The sequence below is a fragment of the Peromyscus maniculatus genome, chromosome X, assembly GCF_049852395.1.
Source record: "Peromyscus maniculatus bairdii isolate BWxNUB_F1_BW_parent chromosome X, HU_Pman_BW_mat_3.1, whole genome shotgun sequence".
NCBI classification, from domain to species: Eukaryota; Metazoa; Chordata; class Mammalia; order Rodentia; family Cricetidae; genus Peromyscus; species Peromyscus maniculatus.
Window position 1 is genome coordinate 132,318,739 of NC_134875.1, and position 6,745 is coordinate 132,325,483.

Here is a 6,745-nt window from a genome sequence, read left to right on the forward strand (position 1 = left end):
GGCCTGGAACTCTGAATAACTGTCTTTGGAAGCCAAATGCCTCTGGCTTAGGGAACAGTAAGAGAAGCCTGAGTGCAGGTCTGTAAGGGGACAGCCTGCTTATGCCACTGCGATCTGGACACATGAGTAAAAGCCTTGGAACCAGGCAGACTGTGATACAGAGTTGACGTGTCCTATGATTCATTCCTTCCCATTCTGCCACCCTGGTCCCAGGAAATGCACCCAATCCACTTCCAGCATGGCTCAAACAAGAACTACTTGGAGTATCATGTCTCTGGCACAAACACAGTCGCAGTTCATCCCAAGAGAATGTTTCAGAGCAAGGCCAACATGCCAGAGTCTCCCTTCGTATTGGTTGAGAGATGACTGAGGCTGAGTCTATTGTAATGGCGTGTTTTCTCCTCTGCTGGGTTGCTGGTAGCTGGCCCAGCCCAAATGGGGCTCAAAATGACCCCAGGGAACAGAATGAGATCTTTCCATGCCAGCTGTAAGAGGACGGTTTTGCATTTCTGAGGATACTTACTTAGGTGGGACCTAAACCAAAAGCTATGTGCTGAGATTGCTCAAGATGCCAGCCCCTCACACTGAACACACTGAACCTAACTGCAGCCATTTCTCTAAATCAGGAACCATAACACTTGTCTTTTACTATGTCCAGAGCTTTGTACTTCCATGCACAACCCTCAGGACTAGGTTTTGATCCTAATGGAAGGCTTTTCCCACCTAACATTTAAAAAAAAAAAATGCTTCTTTAGCCTCTTCAGAGAATGACTCACTGTTTTTCCTTCTCTGGCAAGATATACTCTGGGTTTTACACACATACACATACACACATGCACATACATAGATACACACACACACACACACACACACACACACACACACACACACACACACACACACACGTTTAGGGGGCCCTGGTTCCAGGAATTGAGCAAGAGAAGAAAGCGCTGTTTGCTGTCCACAGGACCAGGGAAGCAAAAAGCCTTCCACTCTGATTTGAGCAGGGCTTCTGTGTGCCTCTAAGTAAGGAACCAGCGAGGACCAGCCCTGGCAATCCAATAACCATTCAATTAAGCAACCGCAGTTTCAGGGGCTGTTCGTGATCCCTCGGCCAGTCCTTCAGCTTGCCCTTTTGTGCTCTGAGAACTGGTGAGGCCTGCAGGGCTGCCTCAGCCCAGGACTGTGCGATCAAGATTCACATACAATGCAGCGATCCACTGACTTGGTCCTATTGTGCCCACTACAGAGATGGAGAGTGAAGAAACTCAGCTAGTGAGTGTAAGGCCAGGAGTCAGCAGAGCGCCCGAAAGGAATTGGGAATGTTAGGGACCTCTATGGTGACTGCCTTTCACACTTAGATTTGAGAAGCACTGAGCTGAAGTAACTTTGTAGCTCTAGAGTTTCCCAGATATGCCCAACCATGAATGCTATGCCCAGAACTTTTCTTAAAACAACAGGCAAGGCCTATTTCTTAGTTCATCTTCTGCTACTTTCACAAAATACAACAGAGCAACAAATTGAAGAGTTGGGGTTTATTTTGTTCAGGTTTCAAGAGGCCAGGAAATGCCTGCACCTAACAAGGGCTTTGGCCTGTTTGATTTCATAATGAGAAAATAACCAACCCAGAAGTGGTCACATGGTAAGAAAGAAAGCTAGAACAAGCAGAAGAAGCAGAAAATTGCCTCTATAATAACCTCTTCTGGAGAAAACCTGACCTAGTCCAGCAAGAATACTGGGTGTTCTTTCATGAGAATGAAGCCACCATGACTCAAATACCCACTTAAGGTTCTCATTAGTTTTTGAAACGGTTATGCTGGAGAACAAATTTTAACATAAATTTTGGAAGGGACAAACCGTATCCAAACCATAGCAGCACCCCTCTGCGGGGTAATCGCAACATGTATAGCAGAAATGGAAATTCCCCCTGGAGAGACCAAGAAATGTTCTCGCTCCAGACGTGCCAGTTGTATGAGCTGAGAATCACAACTCCAGGAAACCACTGCATAGTACAAGAGTTGGCACACAGGCTCTGGAGCCAGACTCAGTTGAGAGTCCATCTTCATCTTGTCTTAGCTGTGCTACCTTGGGTACGTTAATTAACATCTCTGTGTCTCCTTTGCTCTGTCATAAAAGATCTATAAAGAGAGCTTCTAGCCATAGAGTTCTTGGGAAGACTCACTGAGAAATTGTATGTCCACTGTTCAGAACAGGACCTGGAACTTAGTAAGGGCCCTGAAACTGCTGCTTCCTACTCACAGGAAGGTGCTAATAGCCTGGCTTATAGTGGCCCGTGGACGTTAGGTGGAAGGTGAAAGCCACACACACAGACCAGAGGAGAAGCCAGGCGGAAGGAAGCAGGCCTGTGTGATACAACGACCAGATTGGGCCTCTGGGCAAACATCCTTCACACTGTGCTCACAGCCCAGCCAGCCTCTAAGGGCCAAGGAGGAGGGGGACAAGAAGCTGAATGTCTCAGCGGGAGTCAGACAGATAGACATTACTTCCTAGTGGGAAGGAGAACTAGATGCTGCCCTTCCCTCACCCCTAGCAACCAGACTGCCTTCCTTAATAAGAAGCTGCCCTCCCTGGTCCTGATGTCTCAATCCTCCCTCCCTCTCCTTGCTCTCAGAGCTGTTGCCTCCACCACCACCACCATCAGGCTGCTGAACCTCCCTCACTTGCCTGGGAGAGCTGCCAGGAAGAATCGGCACAGCAGCAAGCTCCAATAATGCTAAACAATGGATTAATTACACTCCTTGCCTGTTTATCTGGAGCCCCTGGGGTCACCAGCACGTGTGGCTACAGCAGACAACAACAGGTGTGAGATGTTGGTGACTGCATCCACTACCCACGGCGGCACCCTCTGTGTCTCCCACCCCACCACACACCTTTTCTGAGCGCGCCCGCCCGTTCAACGCAGCAAGCCTGCCCCTCCCCCAAGAGATATGGAAAGCTTTTTGCCATCTTTCTTTCCTCCTTCCTTGGGGATTTCATGCTTGGAGAGCTGGGAGCGGGCGGGCGGGCGGGGGTGGGGGGGGACGACTCCTTCTTTCCAGGCGGGCATCTGGCATGGGGTAACGGCTGGGCTGGCACAGCTCTGAGCCCACCTGGCCAGGCTGGGAAGAGGCAAGAGCTGCTTTCCGCGCCTACAAGTGCCTGCTTTCGGAAAAGGAGGCCAGCCTCAGAGCGCAAACTACTAATTAGGTCACGTTCTGCTTACTGCTGCCGCGTTACTTTCCACCCCCCAAAAAGCTCCACTGCGAGTGTAAGACCATCAACCCTTTCCCTGAAATGCAAATGTCTTCAGGCGTAAGTCTAGTAGGCTGCTTCTGGCCCTGGCGAGCAGTACTGACAAGACTCCATGAAAGACAGGAGCGGTCTACAGAGAGGGGTAGCTTACATAAAACTAGCATAGAAAATACAGAGTCACTTTGTATGGGGGGAGGTGTATGTGATGTGTGCACGTAAGAGAGTGGGTATGCTCACCCGAGAGCAAGCATACAGGTGCCTTCCTCTATCATTCCTTGAGATAGGGTCTCTCATAGAACTGGAAGAGCCTTTTTTTTTTTCATATAGGCTTACCGGCCAGACACTTCTTGGACCTGCCTGTCTCCACCTCCCAATGCCAGGGTGACAGGCATGCATAGCCATGTCCAGCTTTTTGCACAGGTGATGACAATGTAGACTGAAGCCCTCATGCTTCCAGAACAAGGCTCACTGAGCCATGTCCCGCAGCACACCCTACTCGCACTCCTGGTTGCTCTGAAGAGGAAAGGCAACCCCGGTTGGACTCATAGAAGATGTGTGTTGTGAATGAACCCTGGATGTGAGGTTTACTGCTTTGGGCCTTTTTTTTTTTTTTTGTAACTTTTACACTAAAGATCCTGGTGACTTGCTCCAAGTCACTTCTGCACTCTGCGTCAGTTTTCTGTGCGTAAACTGAGCAGGTTGCACTTACCGCATCTAGACTAGGATTCTGAAAATGACTTCAAGCCAATTTCAAATGGACAATGAACTCTTTTATCTGGGTGCTTGCTACTACAACAATAGAAGTGGTATGTTTTACTTCTTTCCCCCTAAAAATAAGCCCACAAATGACGCTGGCATCCCCAGTTTTTATTTGCCAAGGAGGAAAAGAGCAGAGCTCTGCCACCACCCCAGACATCCTACGAAACAAACCTTGCCTTCTGCAGGGTTGTCGGCAGAAGTTTGATGTAGTCTCTGCCTAGTGGGTGGAGTCTAAGGCCATATTTCCCTTCCCTGCTCTTCTGCACAATCTCTTCTCACCTGAGACCTTGGTTCTCTTCCTGTCAACCTCAGATCCACTTCCACAACCCATAGCCAAACTATCCTAAAGGATTTGAGAGCAATCATTGTTCAGTCTTTGCTATTGGTAGGAACTGGCCAGCTGCTTTTCTCGGCTCTTTGCATTTCTGGCCTCTTGTAGTGGGTGCTGCGATGTTCCAAGGGCCTTCTTACATTCTTTCTCTGTCAGCTGCTGAGTCCTTCTCTGGAAGCTGCTCTCAGCTGACAGGAGCTTTTTGTCCAAGATCATATCTCCTCCATCTGTGTGGGAGGCACTAAAGACCAGACTCTTTGTTTTGGGGGGGGGGGTTCTGTAGACACCTCAGCTCTGGAGTTTCCTGAGATAGAAGCTGAGGAGCCTGTCACCACGTTACATTTCAAGCTCATCCCTATGCCCCATCCTGCTGCCCTCCCCCGCCTTACAGATGTGGCTCTTGAGAACAATCCCAAGAAGTTTCTTGCATGCTAATCTCTGACTCAGATTTTGTTTCAGAGTAAACTCAGCCTACAACACATCATTTCTTTTGGCTTCATCTTTGGGTGAAGGAAGTTTAGCTTAGAGGGTGGGGCGTGTTGGAGAGCAGGTTCCTTCCGGAGTCCAAAGCACTTACTCAGGCACCTCCTGGCAAAGTCAAAGGTTCAGGTATGCATCTGCCCGGTGCCATAGAGAGGGAGGGAGGCCCTGGCTTTGAGTTCCATTCTTAAGAGTTCACTTGGGTTTGTGAAATTCACAGAAACAGCAACACCCACATAGATTCCCTGAAACGCAAACTCTTAAAGCTCTGGCCCTGGCCCAGGAGCATCTACCCTGATTCTTCTGGCATGGCTTCCTACTTCCTGGGTGTCACAGGAAGGCCCTTGCATCACACACTTCGCCCTGATAATATTACATCATAGACTGTTGTTATTACCTAGTTAGTGGTACCAGGAGTTCCTGACAGGAGTGTGTGGTAACTCCCCCATGTCCATCACTGAGAGAATGGTGGCCAGGGATTCTACCATTACCACTTCCTGGCTAACATTAAAACAAAATGTACTTGAGGTAGTCATGGAGCTAAGTCTAGTGGCCCCCTAATTTGGAGATCTATGCCATCAGAGGAGGCCCATAAGGTGAGCAAACTCTGGTAACTCTGCTCTGGGACTCTGAAGAGCGCCCATAAACAATTGCAAATTAAGACAGCATTAGGGATATGTGACCTATGAGCTGAAGGGATAGGAAGGAAGAAGATTCTAGCATTCACAGACAAAGAAAGGTTTAGCACCAGCTCCCATTTTCCTACCTCACCCTTGTCCTGGAGATTGCTGAGCCAAATAAGGCCATTTCTCATTAACGTCTATGCATTTCCATCCTGCTACGTGATGGTGGTTGCCATCTGTCCACCAGCACACAGAGGTCATCGACTCAGATGAGCTCAGGGAGTTCCCGGGTCCCAGGAACTCTCGCTGGTTCTGTGCTGCTCCTGCTGCTGGAGAAACAGGGAGCAAAGCTGCACCCAGTCACCCGGAGGGATAACTGCTGCTGCCCCGACATCCAGAGTCTCCTCCTGAAGTCACTTCCCTCCCAGGCACAGATTGCTCCTCGCTCTAGCATTAGGGGATGCTGGGAAATGCTCACTTTGATTTATTCATTCCCTGTCCCCATGAACCAGACACTCTGCTAAGTGTGAAGACTGTGGTAAATAACATCAATTCTCTGTAGTGGTATTTGCTCCGCCCATGACCTTGGGCTATATAGCCAGAAAGAGGCAATGCTTCTTGCTGTCCTATATGACCTGTTAAAAAGAGAGGAGAGAGGGATCATGAGGTCCCTTCTTGCTAATACACACACACACACACACACACACACACACACACACACACACACACTTATATCCTGGCATGGTTGGACACCAGACGGCCTGGGAATTGACCCTGGATCCTCTGGAATATCTGTCAGTGCTTTTAAGCATTGAGCCACCTCTCTCCTCTGAAAACACCACTACAACTCTCCTCCACCATGACGATCCCTAGTCAGAGATGTCCCTATAGTTAGCCCTCACATAGCCTGCACTGTCAAGAACAAGCCTGCGACAGTCCTTCTCTGCCTTGGCATGGCCTGTCTTCCCTTGGGCATTCTTTCCTTCCCCATCTGCCTGTCATCACATCCGGGCACTCACGGTCCTGCCATGTGTTTCTCCTCAGAACTCCACGTTTCAGTGATTTCACTCTCTACTTCCCTTCTACTGGGTTGTAGCTGTGCTCACTGTGCTTAGGGCATCTTGTTCCTTGCCGGGTGATACAAAGAAAACAACCCGTGCTAAGAGGTGAGCTTCCTAACATGCATGAGAGGAAATGCACTCGGTCTCGACTTTGAGTCACAGAATGGGTCGGAGAGGCTTCAGTTCTTCTCTGAGCTCTGACTTCCTACGTGTAAGGCCTGGGGCAAGGGCAGTTCAAG